Source organism: Anomaloglossus baeobatrachus, chromosome 11 (genome assembly GCF_048569485.1).
Source record: "Anomaloglossus baeobatrachus isolate aAnoBae1 chromosome 11, aAnoBae1.hap1, whole genome shotgun sequence".
NCBI lineage: Eukaryota > Metazoa > Chordata > Amphibia > Anura > Aromobatidae > Anomaloglossus > Anomaloglossus baeobatrachus.
In genome coordinates, this window is record NC_134363.1 from 76534226 (window position 1) to 76553097 (window position 18872).

The following is an 18872-nucleotide window of genomic DNA, read 5'->3' on the forward strand; positions in this document are numbered from 1 at the left end:
GGAAACCGGAGCACAAAGGGGGTACTCAGACCCTGAAGCTAGGTCCAGAAGCTACTGGGGGCTAGCTAATTAACTGATTGCAGCCAGGACTATAGGTTCTGTCCCACCCAAAGTCCTGACTGAAGACAACAGCCCAACGAGGGGGATAGAAAGCCACCGCCACGGCAGAGAGATCCCACGGGCCAGCGTCTGCGGGCAAAGGGCTCTTCCGACATCTACAAGCCGGGGAGTGGACTCCTGACGCTGCAGGCGCAGGTAGTCCACCATCACACAAACAGGTGCAGGAGAAAGGCAGAGACCACCAACCGGGTGGGGGACCAGACTGCAGCCGGCTGCGGGCACCGACCACCATCACCTTGGTTTACCAGAGACTTGTGTGTGTTTCTAATAGTGAGTACACCAGTGCCCTCCGGCCGCCCATCTCCCTGCACCGCCAAACACCCCCAACGGGTCCCGGGGCCACCATCCCTGCCCACGGAGGGGTTAACAATTTGCTGCATAACATCTCCCCCGGGTGCCCCATAACTGCAGCGGTGGTGTCCACCTTCACCACATCCAGTGGGTGGCGTCACGAACTTAACCACGGGTCCGGCCGTACACCTACGTCCCCTAACCTTCAGCCCCTTTCAGATCGGAGTGACCACAGGACCCCCGGGTCCAGAGACGCTCCAGCCACCCACCAGCGAGCCCGGATCCGAGCGGCTCGGCTGCGGCCGAGCACGGGGCGGTACACATCGACTTTTCTGGCGTCACGAACAGGATACTTACCCATTCACTTAACTAGTGACGTGCGCCTTGAAGTGAAGTCAGCAGTGATCCGTTGTAAAGTTTCAGAATCCGCCATCTTGCCGCCATGTTTTGGCGCGAAGATTCCTGCGAGAGTCTTCTTCCTCGCGAAAAGAGCACGAAAGCTGAGGCCCTGCGCCCTGGGAACACGGCCGTGCAGCAAAGCCGCGAGTCGCAAAACGAAACTTACCGGCCGGCGAGAGGAGTGCCACGAAAAGACCAAGGGGAGAAGCGGGAAGAGCTGATGTAACTGCGGCTGATAAGTGCAGGGACGCCAGGACTCTGCAGAAACCCGTTCCTGGACACCAACGCGGCAGGATGTGTCGAAGTATCCAGGCCCAAGCCCACTTCATGCTGGCAAAGTGGGCGTCGGGGATGAAGGGCATGGCTGCAGCCGTCCGGGCGTGCGAAGTGGAGATGATCTCGGAGGAGCGGGTAAGCAGTGACCCACGCTACTATGTTCCCCAGAAACCGGCCGTCCCGGCTGAGGGGCCCGGCCTGCTCCCGTCTGCCACGCCGTTTCCCTCGTCACCCATGCCCGCAGCCAACACCCCAACCGACCCGCTGCCCCAGATCGAGGCAGCGAAGCCCGTACCATCTACAGGACGGGCTACACTTATAATCTACTGGAGAGAAAACTCCACTTGCCAAAAGAACTTACAATCTATAGGAGAGAGAACATGCTGGCTATAAGAGCTTACACTTCCCAGGAGAGAGAACTTGCTGGCCATAAAAGAGCTTAAAATCTACAGGAGAGAAAACACCCCTCTGGCCATAAGAGCTTACAATCTACATGAGAGGGGACCCTGCCCTGCTGGTCATAAGAGTTTACACTCTACAGGAGAGATGACATTCTGGCCATAAGAGCTCAAACTCAAAAGGAGAGAGGACCCACTGACTATAAGTGCTTACATTCTACAGGAGAGAAAGGACGCTGCTGATCAAGCGAGCTTACACTTGACAGGAGAAAGAAAATAGACGCCGCTGGCCACAAGAGCTTACAGGATAGAGGATCTTATCACCATAAGAGCTTACACAATACAGGAGAGAGGACACACTGACCATAAGAGCTCACACTCTACAGGAAAGTGCACCCATCTGGCCATAAGAGCTTACACTCTACAGGAGAGATGACCTGCTGGCCATAAGAGCTTATAATATACAGTGGAGAGAACTCCACATGCCAGAAGAGCTTACACTCTACAGGAGGGAGGACATGCTGGCCAAAAGAGCTTACATTCTACAGGAGAGAGGACCACGCTGGCCATAAGCACTCACACTGAAAAGGAGAGAGGACCCGCTGGCCATAAGAGCTTACACTCTACAGTAGCGAGAGGACGCTGCTGATCAAATGAGGTTACACTCAACAGGAGAAAGAAAACAGACAGTGATGGTCATAAAAACCTAAACTCTATAGTTGAGAGAGGACCTGATGGCCAGAAGAGCTTACAATTAACAGGAGAGAGGACCTCACTGGTCATAAGAACGTAAACTCTACAGCAGAGGGGACGTCGCTAGCCATGACAGTTTACATTCCACAGGAGAGAGGATCAGATGGCCATAAGAGCTTACACTCTACAGGAGAGAGTACATACTGGCCAAAAGAGCTTACATTCTACAGGAGAGAGGACATGCTGTACATAAGAGCTTACATTGAAAAGGAGAGAGGACTCGCTGGACATAAGAGCTTAAACTCTACAGTAGAGAGAGAACCCTGCTGATCAAATGAGCTTAAACTTGACATGAGAAAGAAAGAAGAAAGTGATGGCCATAAGAGCCTACACCCTACAGGAAAGAGGACCAGATGGCCAGAAGCGCTTACAATTAACAGGAGAAAGGACCTTACTGACTAGAAGAGCTTTCAGTCTAAAGACGAGAGGACCTGCTGGCCTTAAAAGCTCACACTCTACAGGAGAGAGGACCACGCAGGCCATAAGGCTATGTGCGCACGTTGCGTACAGTCACTGCAGAATTTTCTGCAGCGATCTGAAGAGCACATGTGCGCTTCAAATCGCTGCAGAAAATGTCCGTAGAAAAAAAAAAGCCGATTCCATGCGCTCTGCCTGCAGCTCCTGCCATAGACAGAGCAGGAGCTGCCGGCAAAGCGCACGGAAGAAGTGACATGTCACTTCTTGAACGCAGCGCTTCAGGCAGCAGCCGAAGCGCTGCGCTCCAAGACGCCACGTGCGCACGGCCCCTGCACAATCTCCATAGACTGTGCAGGAGACGCAGGACGCATGCAGTTACGCTGCGCTACAAAGCGCAGCGTAACTGCATGAATTACGCACACGTGCGCATATAGCCTTAAACCTCAAACTCAAAAGGAGAGAGGACCCCCTGGCTATAGGTGCTTACACTGCACAGGCGAGAGGAACCCTGCTGATCAAGTGAGCTTACACTTGACAGGAGAAAGAAAGAAGACCCTATAGTCAGTAGTGGGGTGCTGCAGGGATCTGTGCTAGGACCGATTATTTTTAATCTCTTTATTAATGACCTTGTGGATGGGATTGATAGTAAAGTGTCAGTCTTTGCTGATGACACCAAACTATGTAGGATATTAAAAACTAACCTTGATAGCACAATATTACAAACAGATCTGGATAAGATGTCAGAATGGGCAGCTACTTGTCAAATGAGATTTAATGTTGATAAATATAAACTAATGCACCTAGGACGGAGTAATCCTATAGCTGCATATACTTTAAATGGAAGTAAACTCGGGACTACAGAACAGGAGAAGGACTTGGGTATTCTCATTACAAATAAGCTGAGCAGCAGCACTCAATGTCAAGCAGCAGCTGCAAAAGCAAACAAGATTTTAGGGTGTATAAAAAGAGAGATTAGATCCCGTGATCCCAATGTATTGTTACCCCTCTATAAATCACTTGTAAGGCCACATCTGGAATATGGGATCCAGTTTTGGACTCCACATTTTAAAAAGGACATTCAGCAGTTAGAGTCAGTTCAAAGGCGGGCAACTAGACTATTACAAGGAATGGAAGGCCTCCCATATGATGACAGGTTGAAAAAGTTAGATATGTTTAGCTTAGAAAAAAAGACGTCTCAGAGGAGATCTCATTTGTATGTATAAATACATGTGTGGTCAATATAAAGGACTGGCACATGACTTATTTCTTACAAAGACAATACTAAGGACCAGGGGGCACTCACTGCGAGTGGAAGAAAAGCGATTCCGGCAGCTAAATAGGAAAGGGTTCTTTACAGTTAGAGCGGTCAGACTGTGGAATGCCCTACCACAAGAGGTAGTAATGGCAGATACTATAACAGCTTTTAAAAAAGGGCTGGATGATTTCCTCAGTACACACAACATTGTTGGTTATACGTGATTTAGGGACAAAATGTAGAACTGGTGGAGGAAGGTTGAGCTAGATGGACCTAGGTCTTTTTTCAACCTATGTAACAATGTAACCGCTGACCTGTCATGGCCCAGGTACTGAGCACCACTAATATGGTAATCAATAAGATGTTGTAGCAGGGCATTATGGGGAGGCCCACACAGCAACACAAAATGGTATTGGCTCACTCCTAAGATGCATCAGCAGTGTGGAAGATGGTGCTTGGCAAAGTTTTATTTTGAAAACTGCAAATCAAAAATATCAAAGGCCTTGCTCAGATGAGCATATAAATCAGATGAGTGCAAACCGAGAAAATCTCGCAATGCACTTGGACCAATTTTGGTCAATGAGTTAGAGCAGATGGTCAGTTTTTTTTCTCATCCAGATCCTGGAAGAGAAAAAATTGCAGTGTGCTGGAAGAGGACACGTAAATCGTGAGAGACTTGCCAATACAAGTCAATGGGTGTGAGAAAAAAAACGGACGCCACACGGACCATCCTAGTAACGTCTATTTTTTATGGATACATTCAAATTCTGTAGCATAGAACACTATAAGTAGTCCTGTAAATGACTGTACATGAATACTACTATGTTTTTCCAAAAATAAGACACTGTCTTATATTTTTTTTTGCCCCCTTAAAAAAATCACTAAGGCTTATTTTTGGAGGAGGTCTTATTCTTGGAGAAACACCATTGGGGGGAAAGTTTACCCCCAAAAAAGCAGACCCCCCATCTCCCAGGAGACTCATACTTTCCAGAGACGGATGTCTGCATGGCTCCTAGGTCCTCCCTGTGATCTCTGTTGGGTGCTGCACGCCGTCCTCCCCTGCTCCTGGCTGACACACTCACACACAGCAGATCACTGACACACTCACACACAGCTGATCGCAAAACACACACACACACACACACACACACACACACACACACACACACACACACACACACACATACATTCATCACATCCAGCATTACAGAATGCTTCAAGCCACAGGGAATGATGGGAGGAAGTTACGTGTGTCTGCAGGTCCTGCAAGCTAGCATTGCGACAGGTCCTTGCTCTCCACTGCACAGCCTCTTAGGATTCTGCTGGCGAGAAGAAATCAGTGTCGTTGGATGTGGTATGTGTGCGATCCGATGTGTGTGTGATCCGATGTTTGTGTGTGCGATCTGATTGTGTGTGCGATCTGATAGTGTATGCGATCTGATTGTATGTGTGTGTATGTGTGTGTGTGTGTGAGATCTGATGTGTGTGGGTGTGAGATCACTGCAGGTCCTCTGCTCAGCGCCTGGTGACTGTGATTGCGGGGTGCCCGCTGTCTATAATGATGTGTTCTGCCGTATCTGTAACTTTTTTTGCTGCACGGACACTTCATTATTGAACCGCGACTAGGGCTTATTTTCGGGGGAGGGCTTATATTTATGCCTTACACCAAAAATGCTGAGAATCCCCGCTAGGACTTATTTTTGGGGGAGGTCTTATTTTTGGAAAAACACGGTACTTGCTGAAAAAAAACCCAGATTGAATACAGATGATAAGTGAGAAAAAATGTCCTACTTTACTGGATGAAAATGGGACCAATTTTTAATACGCTCTTTTGACCCCATCAAAATGTTAGAATTGGAGTGAAATTTCAGGAAATTCCATCTGAACTTGATCTCCTGGAAAACAATCCCCTGATTTTTATCTCAACTGAGCACTAACCCTGGCTGTACGGCACACTAACAACCACTCAAAGGAAATACAATCACAGCTGTTACCGCACGCCAATGGTACAGATACTGTACATGTGACGCCCTGGACTAGTCAGGTCGTCACAGGGTTCTGCACAATCTTTCTCTCCCCGTGCAGGGCTCAACCCCCATGGTTCTGGGTCCCCATCTTGCAGTACTGCCTCCACCAGCATCCACAAATCCTAGTTACACCACACACCACACCTGTCAGCAGGGCCGGACTGGGACTAAAATTCAGCCCTGGCATTTGGAGGTGCACAGGCCCACGTTTCGCGTGTTAAATGTGTAATATCTTTGTGCACTTGTAGATTGTGTAACACGACCATATAACATGCAGTCACGGCTGCGTCCAGTATAACAGCTCAGGCCTATTTATTGCTCTTAGAAGCAGGACCTGGTAAAGCCGCTATTTTCCCTACAGAGCTGGGTCTCGCAGATAATGAAGAGGATGCTGCTCTCCATATAATGCTGCAGTCCAGTGGCGTAACTAGAGTTTGAAGGGCCCCGGTGCAAAGTTTGGACCTGGGCCCCCCCTCTACGTACACCGACACTCGGGGTATGGGATAGTGTCGCTGACACTTGGCTCTTTCCTTCAGCACCCAGGTTTCCCATGATCTGAAATCCCTTTCTATCAGCAGCTTTCCTATGTTCTGCTTTACATCTTGTCCTCATCATGTACCTTCCCCATGCTCTGCTATACATCTTTCCCTCAGCACCCAGCTTTCCCATGCTCTGCTATACATCATTCCCTCAGCACCCAGCTTTCCCATGCTCTGCTATACATCTTTCCCTCAGCACCCAGCTTTCCCATGCTCTGCTATACATCATTCCCTCAGCACCCAGCTTCCCCATGCTCTGCTATACATCATTCCCTCAGCACCCAGCTTTCCCATGCTCTGCTATACATCTTTCCCTCAGCACTCAGCTTTCCCATGCTCTGCTATACATCATTCCCTCAGCACCCAGCTTTCCCATGCTCTGCTATACATCTTTCCCTCAGCACCCAGCTTTCCCATGCTCTGCTATACATCTTTCCCTCAGCACCCTGCTTTCCCATGCTCTGCTATACATCTTTCCCTCAGCACCCAGCTTTCCCATATCAGAGCATGAGAAAGATGGATGCTGAGGTGCTGAGGGAAAGAGCTTCTTTTCCTCAGCACAAAACTTTCCCATGCCATGCTTTCTTTGTCCCCTTCATATATAGTTCTCCAAATACTATAATGACCCCCACATACCCTTCCATATAGTATAAAGGGTCCCACATAAACCTTCATATATTAGAATGCACCTCCCATAGTCCTCCAAGTATTATAATACACTTCATATAGTCCTCCATATAATACACATCCCACAGTCCTCGATTTAAGATAATACACATCCCTTAGTCCTCCATATAAGGCACACCCCATAATCCTCCATATAGTATAATGCACACCCCATAATCCTCCATATAGTATAATGCACACACCATAATCCTCCATATAGTATAATGCACACCCCATAATCCTCCATATAGTATAATGCACACCCCATAATCCTCCATATAGTATAATGCACACACCATAATCCTCCATATAGTATAATGAACACCCCATAATCCTCCATATAAATGCACACCCCATAATCCTCCATATAAATGCACACCCCATAATCCTCCATATAGATTAATGCACACTCCATAATCCTCCATATAGTATAATGCACACACCATAATCCTCCATATAGTATAATGCACACTCCATAATTCCCCATATAGTATAATGAACACCCCATAATCCTCCATATAAATGCACACCCCATAATCCTCCATATAAATGCACACACCATAATCCTCCATATAAATGCACACCCCATAATCCTCCATATAAATGAACACCCCATAATCCTCCATATAGTATAATGCACACACCATAATCCTCCATATAGTATAATGCACACACCATAATCCTCCATATAGTATAATGCACACCCCATAATCCTCAATATAGTATAATGCACACACCATAATCCTCCATATAAATGCACACCCCATAATCCTCCATATAGTATAATGCACACACCATAATCCTCCATATAGTATAATGCACACTCCATAATCCTCCATATAGTATAATGCACACACCATAATCTTCCATATAGTATAATGCACACACCATAATCCTCCATATAGTATAATGCACACTCCATAATCCTCCATATAGTATAATGCACCCCCATAATCCTCCATATAGTATAATGCACATTTCATAATTCTCCATATAGTATGGCTCAGTGATGACTTAATTTTTGCGTCTTGAGCTGATGTTTTAAGTGATCCCATTGTTGGGCAGATGCTATATTTTTATCATCAATGAAATAGGCTGGCAGCACGCACCGTTAAAACGCTGCTTTATTCATGCTTCATTCGTGCATATAAAAGGCAGGCAAAAGGGGGGAGGGAGCACGCTGGGCAACGGCACCGTTTCACACCACTAGGGGTGCTTCCACGGGTCTGTCACACACACTACACCCCCATATGTCACACATCCTGTTCCCCATACAGCCTGCACCCCCCATATCACACACACTGCACCTCCATATCTCACACACACTACACCCCCATATCTCACACACCCTACACACCCATATGTCACACACCCTGCTCCATATACAGCCTGCACCCCCTATATCACACACACTACACCCCCATATATCACACACCCTGCTCCTCATACAGCCTGTACCCCCCATATCACAGACACTACACCCCCATATCTCACACACCCTGCTCCCCATACAGCCTGCACCCCCATATCACACACACTACACCCCCATGTCACACACCCTGCTCCCCTTACAGCCTGCACCCCCCATATCACACACACTACACCCCCATATTTCACACACCCTGCTCCCCATACAGCCTGCACCCCCATATCACACACACTACACCCCCATATTTCACACACCCTGCTCCCCATACAGCCTGCACCCCATATCACACACACACTACACCTACATATCTCACACCCTGTTCCCCATACAGCCTGCACCCCCCATATCACACACACTGCACCCCCATGTCACACACCCTGCTCCCCATACAGCCTGCACCCCCATATCATAATCACACACACTGCACCCCCCATATCACACACACTACACCCCCCATATTACACACCCTGCTCCCCATACAGCCTGCACCCCCATATCACACACACTACACCCCCATATCCCACACACCCTGACCCACATACCTCACCCTGCATGTAATCCAATTTACCCCTCTCAAAAACTCTGCACCCCTTCACATGCTTCTGTCACAGTCTGCAGCCCTCATATGCCCCTCACCCTGCACTGCCCAGGACAGAGTACACTATAGCCCTGGGCGACACACTTACATGGCAGGCCAGCGAGCAGCACATAACGAGCCAGTGAGCAATACGTGACAGGCCAGTGAACCTCACATCATAGGCCACCAAGCTGCAGGTCTGCAACCCCTGGTCTACACAGACTACCTTACTCTACAAGTGCCCCTGCCCCATAGAGGTCAATAGGTATGGTTTGTTGGACAGCCATGCTCCCATAGGGTGTTCCACACATGGTGAGGGTTATCGCTCACTTGTGAGGTGAGTACCCCGCTTGTGACAGGACACAATACGCAGTGACGGGCAGGCGGCCACAACACATGCATTGCCCACGCCGCTCACACTGTGCACTGCACTACAGTACACGCAGCCTGAAGCTGGCGGCCTCCGTCACCAGGCGCCATTGTGAAGTCTCGCGAGACCCTGAGTCAGTGGCCGGCGTCCACCATTGTTGTGCTGCTGTTCTGTGGAGAGACCGGCCATGCTGCGGCTCCGCTGTAAGACCCGGGAGGGCACCCACCTGCTGCAGGGGCTGTGTGACGCCTCCAGTGTCCGGGAGCTGCAGGCCCAGATAGCGGGGGTGACGGGCATCTCGGGGCCGGCCGGCGGGTGGCGGCAGCCACAAAATAATTTTAAACAGCAGGCAGTGCGGGAGAGGCGGGGGGCGGCCCCCCCAACCCTCCACCGGCCAGCCCACCGGGAGAAGTCCCGCCCCTCCCGCCTGTCAGTCCGGGCCTGCCTGTCAGGCACACCAGAGTTACACCACACACCAGCTGCTTAAGCTGGAATAGGGCTGGCCACCTAGGGGTCAGGCAGGGAGGTGGGAGGTGATAAGTTCAGTTCAGTGGTAGCCCTCGAGCAGTGAGGATCTCGAGGAAGCTAAGAGTCGGAGCTCCCAGGGGAAAGGAAACTAGGTCGCAGGCAGTGGTCTGGACCTGGAGGATTCGGAGACTTGTGACTGGGTGCTGGACTGATCTCGGAGGATAGCCAGCAGCCACAGTTCAACAGCCGGGCTGGGACCAAAGGCACGTCGGGGTACACGGATCCTAGATCGGGGAGAAGCTTCAAGCAACCCGGCAATTAACCTGCAGAGGACTCTATGGACTATTCCCACAAGCTCAGAGATCGGGGGCACTATCGCAACGAGGGGGATAGGGCTTTCCAAGAAAAGCAGCCCACTGAAATCCCAAGCGTGAGCTCCTGAGAGCAAGCTCCTTTTGCTAGCCACAGCAGGGAGCGGGGCCCGGAAAGATCCAGGCTGATGGGCCACAACGTACAATCTAAATTCAGGTGCCAGGAGAGAGGCTACAGACCACTAGGCAGTGCTGCAGAGGACGGGACACGGACGAGCTCCCTTCAGAAAACAGCGGCATTGAGAGACTTGGTTTACTATGTTGTCAGTGTCTGCGTTCTTCTGAGTAAGTACCTGATTAACCCCTACAACCGGCGAGCCTGTAAGCCCCTGCATTCCCAAGGCACCATCCAGAGTCCCGGGGTAATCCCCTACCCGTGGAGGGTCACGTCATCTAGCTGCCCCACTCCATTGCCCCTGGTACTCCCAACGGCAGCGGCGGTACTCCCCATTATCGTACACAACGATTGGCGTCACAAACTAACTAAACTCCCCTGTAAATAACCCCTTCAGTTGGTACCGGCGCGATCCCACCCCCACACCCCGGGTCCGGAGACCCTCGAGCCACCCGAGCGGTGGCGGCCGGATCCGAGCTGTCTGACCGCTTCTGGGACGGGGCGCACCCGGGACATACACACGTGGTTAAAATTGTTGGTACTCCTCAAAAGGTTGTGCAGCAAAATATTAAGTTAAGGGACCATCAGGCGGCTGCGGTCTCTCGCTTGTGTTCTCTCTATGGAGGACGCGGGCGAATCAGCAGCAAACAATTCACATGTTGCAGTCTGGAAAGACGCACCGCAGATCAGTGTTTGCTGCGGAAAATACAAGCACATTGAGCACGGGATTTCTAGAAATACCATCCACTGTGCCTGTACTGTACAACACAGCGTTTTGGACGCAGCTGACGTATGCTGCATCTAAAACGCTGCAAACACTGATGGTGGGCACGCACACTAACAATGTCACTTTTCAACAGAGAAAAGGAAATTCTATTTTGGATCATTTACATGGCTCCTAGAAAAAGGGGAACCTGGAAGAGCTGGTATAATATGTCCAAGGCCCTTATAAAAAGCTTCACTCTGGGGAATATTCCTTGTGGCCAGAATGCCATGGCAATAGGACTGTCAGTGGTGCAGCTACAAGCCTGGACTCAACAACAACAGGACAGAGTTCTCAAAAGGCTGGAGGGGTCGCGCAAAACTCCCTCCTGCAAATGTCAGAGACACTGGGAGCAAACTGATGCCAACAGAGACTAGAGGTCACAAAGGATAGGACCGACTGATTACCGAGTCTGCGGTCCAGACATTGGCCCCGCCCTCCCCCGCTAGCCCCGCCCTCTCCCGCTGCAGCACGCTTTTCTGTTTACACATACTCTTGTCCTGTCTGCATAGCCCTCTCCGGCCATCACTACACAGGGGCGGGGCTTGTGTCCGGACCAACATTTCTTGGGATTTCATCAACCAGCATTGTCCGGGATCAGCCGAACCCAGGATACCGGGCACAGCGACTACCTAGGTAAGGAGCAGCACAGTGTGCCCGGACTGTCCGCCACTGATGCCCGGAGACAGAGCAGTGAGGAACATGCCCGCACTTGTTCACCCTGTGCCAGTCACAGGTACTGTGCTCTGTCATTGTGTATGCGCCACTCACTGGTACATGTGCCCTGATGTGTGCCACTCACTGGTACATGTGCCCTGATGTGTGCCACTCACTGGTAGTGTGCCCTGATGTGTGCCACTCACTGATGCGTGTGCCCTGATGTGTGCCACTCACTGGTACGTGTGTCCTGATGTGTGCCATTCACTGGTACGTGTGCCCTGATGTGTGCCATTCACTGGTACATCTGCCCTGATGTGTGCCACTCACTGGTACGTGTGCCCTGATGTGTGCCACTCACTGGTACGTGTGCCCTGATGTGTGCCATTCACTGGTACGTGTGCCCTGATGTGTGCCATTCACTGGTACATCTGCCCTGATGTGTGCCACTCACTGATGCGTGTGCCCTGATGTGTGCCACTCACTGGTACGTGTGCCCTGATGTGTGCCACTCACTGATGCGTGTGCCCTGATGTGTGCCACTCACTGATGCGTGTGCCCTGATGTGTGCCACTCACTGATGCGTGTGCCCTGATGTGTGCCACTCACTGATACGTGTGCCCTGATGTGTGCCACTCACTGATGCGTGTGCCCTGATGTGTGCCACTCACTGGTACGTGTGCCCTGATGTGTGCCACTCACTGGTACGTGTGCCCTGATGTGTGCCACTCACTGGTACATGTGTCCTGATGTGTGCCACTCACTGATACGTGTGCCCTGATGTGTGCCACTCACTGGTATATGTGTCCTGATGTGTGCCACTCACTGATACGTGTGCCCTGATGTGTGCCACTCACTGGTACGTGTGCCCTGATGTGTGCCACTCACTGATACGTGTGCCCTGATGTGTGCCACTCACTGGTACGTGTGCCCTGATGTGTGCCACTCACTGGTACGTGTGCCCTGATGTGTGCCACTCACTGATACGTGTGCCCTGATGTGTGCCACTCACTGATACGTGTGCTCTGATGTGTGCCAGTCACTGGTATGTGTGCCCTGATGTGTGCCACTCACTGATACGTGTGCCCTGATGTGTGCCACTCACTGGTACATGTGTCCTGATGTGTGCCACTCACTGATACGTGTGCCCTGATGTGTGCCACTCACTGATACGTGTGCTCTGATGTGTGCCACTCACTGGTATGTGTGCCCTGATGTGTGCCACTCACTGATACGTGTGCCCTGATGTGTGCCACTCACTGGTATGTGTGCCCTGATGTGTGCCACTCACTGATACGTGTGCCCTGATGTGTGCCACTCACTGGTATGTGTGTCCTGATGTGTGCCACTCACTGATACGTGTGCCCTGATGTGTGCCACTCACTGGTATGTGTGCCCTGATGTGTGCCACTCACTGATACGTGTGCCCTGATGTGTGCCACTCACTGGTATGTGTGTCCTGATGTGTGCCACTCACTGATACGTGTGCCCTGATGTGTGCCACTCACTGGTACGTGTGCCCTGATGTGTGCCACTCACTGGTACGTGTGCCCTGATGTGTGCCACTCACTGATACGTGTGCCCTGATGTGTGCCACTCACTGGTACGTGTGCTCTGATGTGTGCCAGTCACTGGTATGTGTGCCCTGATGTGTGCCACTCACTGGTCCATGTGTTCGTGTGTCATTGTGTACATATGCCACTCACTTGTACGTGTGCCCGCATATGCAGTAGTACAGTACAGTCCGGGGTGAGGCTTCCCAGTATGGCCCTGTGGCGTGGGCACCGTTCTCCGGCCGGTATTTTTAGGCTCAGGGGGCGGTGGGGCAGAGACACGTGCGGAGGACAAGTCGGGGCTTGTAGACAGCGGAGGCGGCGCGGTGCTGTGGATGGCGGAGCTGTGACTAGCCAGCTATGTGCCCAGCTATATGCTCAGCCATGCGCTTTCCTGGCATGTAGGTGGAGGCCGGCTGGGCAAACGTTATCTATTTCCTGAGCGGGGGATCCCAGCTGCTGAGCAGAGATATCTATAGACCATGGGTGCTGCGGCTCCGGGGACACCAGTGGCTTTTCTGTCACTTGTCTTGCTATAGTTGCACTTAGCACGGAACAGGTGACCGCTGGCATGACAGCCTTGGCACAGGGCACGGAGGTTTCCCGACTTTTGGCAATCAGTGAAAACAGCATGGAAAACAGCATGGAAACCTGCTGTGTGAACACACCCCTAATAACATCAAAGCAACGTGCTCCCAGTGAGAAGCCTGAGGCCCTGAGGTGTGAATAACGCCTTGTTAAAACTGGGGTGGTTTTTTTTTCGTTCTTTTATTTTTTTATTTTAGCCTATATATTTCTGATGCTGCAAAATATTTTTTATCCCCTTACTGACTAAGCCAAAAATGTAACCCCTTCAGCCTAAAAACACCATAATGACCCTGCCATTTTCTCAATTCTGACCAGTGTAACTTTCTGACGTGTATATATATATATATATATATATATATATATATATATATATATATATATATATATATATACACAATATATAGTTGTATAAAAATAAATCATTAAAAAAATGACGTAGCGCTCCGCGGTATTTTTGATTCTCAGCGTATATAAAGCAGACGGCTATGGGCTGCTACTCCCATCTGCCTGGCGTTACCTTGGCTAACAATCAAAATACAGGAAGCCCATTCATTTTTTTTTAAATATTTAAAAAAATAATAAAAATAAATGCGTGGGCTCCCGCCGTATTTTGATCATCAGTCAGGTAAAACCAGGCAGCTTGGGGCGGGGATTTTCTGCAGACGACCCTGGAAATGGCGCATTGTTTTTTACTGCCATTTCCAGGCGCTTTACCCGGCTCAACCAGTGGCCCTGGTGTCGCTGGCACGCTGGGTAACAAAGGGGTTAATAACAGCTTTGTATTCTGAGATGGTACTAAGCCCGAAATTCATGGTGTCACGCCAAATGAGACATGGCCAGCATAAATTTGTAATAAACAGTAAAAAAAAACACAACACAAAGATTTTTTTTTTATTGGAAATCAAACAAAAAAACATTTAGAGACTCCATCTTTATTATAAAAAAATCCTTAGTTTGACGTAATCCACAGGGACAGCCATGTCAGCTCTGCTTCATCACTCTGTACAGATACAGTCTATACTCAGTGAGAAGCTGAGAGCATTGTCAGCTCTGCTACATTGCTCTGTACAGACACAGTCTATACACAGAAGCAGAGAGCATTGTCAGCTCTGCTACATCGCTCTGTACAGACACAGTCTATACACAGAAGCAGAGAGCATTGTCAGCTCTGCTACATCGCTCTGTACAGACACAGTCTATACACAGAAGCAGAGAGCATTGTCAGCTCTGCTACATCGCTCTGTACAGACACAGTCTATACACAGAAGCAGAGAGCATTGTCAGCTCTGCTACATCGCTCTGTACAGACACAGTCTATACACAGAAGCAGAGAGCATTGTCAGCTCTGCTACATCGCTCTGTACAGAGCGTGTAGCAGAGCTGACACTAAAGGCCCAGTCACACACAACGACTTACCAGCAATCCTGAAAACGATGCGACCTGATAGGGATCGCTGATAAGTCGCTGGAAGATCGCTGGTGAGATGTCACACAGTCAGATCTTACCAACGACTCAGTAACAATACCGCTCACAGTAGCGACCTGTATAACGATCTCAGCAGTCACTGGGACCCTGTCACACAGTGTCAAACACAGTGATGTGTCCTGCCCAGCAGGACATCGCCTTTGAAGAAAATGGCCTGGACCGTTCTGCAACGACTAGAGATCTCACAGCAGGGGCCTGATCGCTGGTAGGTGTCACACATAATGAGATCGCTAATGGAAAACCGTGACTCAGCAGCGATCTCGTTATGTGTGACGGTACCTTAATGCTATGACTCGTGCCTGACAATCTCCGGACAGGAGCGCCTCAGCTACCAGGAAATATGTGCAGCTGACCTGCTGCTGTGGAGAGATTGTGCATCATGATGCGACACTCACACAGTGACAGTCAAAGTTCAGTTAGAAAGACCTTCGATGACATCATAGTCATGTGACCAGTCTGTCAGTCAATCAACATTCACACCAGACTGGTCACATGGCTATGACATCATTCAAGGTCCTTTAAGTCAGTGCTAGTTAACGGCGGCACAGCAATGATCGGACTCGGAAGCAGGAGCGGCTGGGAGACAAAGTCTGCAGGACGCGTCCCGGGACCTGTAAGTATAATGACAATGTGTTTTAATAATGTGCTTTTTTTTTTCAGCCCCTGGACCCAATCTACCCAATCTGTAACACGAGCTTCCCAGGAAAGCTCGTCATCGGGATCATGTACACGATCACTGTGTGATCGGTACGATCCCCGATCTTTACAGATCAGGATCACCCATCACTAAGGCTATGTGCGCACTAGTGCGTTTTACCCGCGGATTTACCCCGCGGATTTGCCGCGGAAATTTCTTGAGAAATGTCTGCAATCTTTGTGCAGACATTTCCCAGCAAATCCTATGGTAAAAAAAAATAGCTGTGCGCACTGGTGCGGATTTTTCTCAAGAAATTTCCTTGAGAAGAATTTCTCGAGAAACTTTCTTGAGAAAATGAACATGTCCATTATTTCCGCAGGTACCCTGCGGATTTCGGCAGTACAGCCTGCAAAAATCCGCAGGGAACCACCCGCGGGAAAATCGCGGCAATTCCGCGGCTATTCCGCGGCTAAGCCGCGGCAAATCCGCATGCGGATTTGGTGCGGATTTTTTCCGGAGGTCCGGAAATCTTTCACTCCCAGAAGTTTCTCAAGAAATTTTCTTGAGAAACTTCTCATTTCTAGTGCGCACATAGCCTAATTGAGATCTTAAGGCTATGTGCGCACTAGAAATGAGAAGTTTCTCAAGAAAATTTCTTGAGAAACTTCTGGGAGTGAAAGATTTCCGGACCTCCGGAAAAAATCCGCACCAAATCCGCATGCGGATTTGCCGTGGAATAGCAGCGGAATTGCCGCGATTTTCCCGCGGGTGGTTCCCTGCGGATTTTTGCAGGCTGTATTGCCGAAATCCGCAGGGTACCTGCGGAAATAATGGACATGTTCATTTTCTCAAGAAAGTTTCTCGAGAAATTCTTCTCAAGGAAATTTCTTGAGAAAAATCCGCACCAGTGCGCACAGCTATTTTTTTTTACCATAGGATTTGCTGGGAAATGTCTGCACAAAGATTGCAGACATTTCTCAAGAAATTTCCGCGGCAAATCCGCGGGTAAATCCGCGGGTAAAACGCACTAGTGCGCACATAGCCTTAGAAAGTAATTCTAAAGATTAATATGCTAATAAGACCAGGGAATAGTCACAAGGGAATTAGTTCCCTTGGCTAGTCGGCCCCCTTAGCATGTTAGCACCTCCACAGGGGTGAGCTAAAATGCTAATGAATGTGCAGCATCAAATGAATGGTCGCGCCCACCTCTGCTGCCTCCGCTGGTTTTCGGCTCAGGGCACACAATCAGAACGTCTCCGGATTTCCGGTCATGGACATTACACTAGTTTGAAGCCGGGATGCGTACTTCCGGCCTCATAGTGTGCATGACCGGAAGTCCAGGACTTCTTATCATGCGCACAGAGCAGAAATCCAGCGTCTGGGGCAGTGGCAGTATAGAGCATTGAGATCGACCATGCCTGTGACGCTGCACATTCATTAGCACGCCCACAGGGGCATACTTACATTGCTAAAGGGGTCAACCAGCCAAGGGAAGTAACGCTGTTGCAACTAGTCCCTGCACTTATTAGCATACGATCAAAGAACTATAGAAATACTTTTCTAAAAATCTCTTTATCTATATTAGTGTATACAGGGACGGTTAGGCAGGGATTAGTAATATGCACCCAGAACTGCTCGTGGTTCTGGGTGCATATTGCACCTGACAGGTTCCCTTTAGTAAAGAACATTTCCCACATGTTTGCTTTAGGCTAGGTTCACACTTCCGTTGTTTTGCATCAGTCACAATCCGTCGCATTGAAGAATTATGGTATCCTGCAAAATATTTTGCAGGAATTCAGTTTTTCCCCCTAGACTTCTATTAGTGACGGATTGCAAGTGATGATGCTGCGTTGCATCCGCTGCGTCGCGGTCAGTCGTTTTTTAACTGACCGCCGGGCGGGAACAACGCAGCTTGTAATGTTTTTTGAGCAGCGCGATCCGTAGGATTTTGCTGCGCATGGTCTCTCTGGATCCCTGCACCCGTAACCAGGATACCCATCGGGTAACCAAGCAATGCGCTTTGGTTAGTTACCCGATATTTACACTGGTTACGGGTGCAGGGAGCCAGCGCTAAGCGGTGTATGCTGGTAACCAAGATAAATATCGGGTAACCAAGCAAAAAGTGCTTTGTTTATACCCGATATTTACACTGGTTACGGGTGCAGGGAGCCAGCGCTAAGCGGTGTATGCTGGTAACCAAGATAAATATCGGGTAACCAAGCAAAAAGTGCTTTGCTTATACCCGATATTTACACTGGTTACGGGTGCAGGGAGCCAGCGCTAAGCGGTGTATGCTGGAAACCAAGATAAATATCGGGTAACCAAGCAAAAAGTGCTTTGCTTATACCCGATATTTACCCTAGCTGTGCAGGGAGCACGACACTTCCCCGCTCGGCTCCGCTCCCTCCCGCACTCAGCATGTACACACACACACACTCACACACACACACACTCACCTGTCCCCAGCCCTGCAGTCCCCGCGGCGCTGACGTCCTCATTGCCACGGCCCCGCTCGGCTCCACCACCCACCCCGAACTCCGCCCCCTTGCGCTCCGCCCCCCCGCATACAACGGAGTCCGACAAAGAATTCTGTTCTTTGTCATCCGTTGTACAGCGCATCAGTCACATGCGTCAAGCGACGCATGTGACTGATGCAAAACAACGGAAATGTGAACTTAGCCTTACACAGTACAATTATTGAAACATAATTTTTTTGTG

General features: G+C 49.7%; 1 protein-coding gene across 5 annotated transcripts in view; it reads left to right on the top strand.

Annotated features, from left to right (window-relative positions):
- Positions 1–11749: 11749 nt before the first annotated feature.
- LOC142256096 (tumor necrosis factor receptor superfamily member 27-like) overlaps positions 11750–18872 on the top strand; it is a 145222-nt gene continuing 138099 nt past the window's right edge. For all 5 annotated transcript variants that reach the window (XM_075327618.1, XM_075327621.1, XM_075327620.1 and 2 more), the window contains exon 1: positions 11750–11870. The gene's annotated coding sequence lies outside the window, so the exon portion shown is untranslated. The remainder of the gene's footprint in view (positions 11871–18872) is intronic.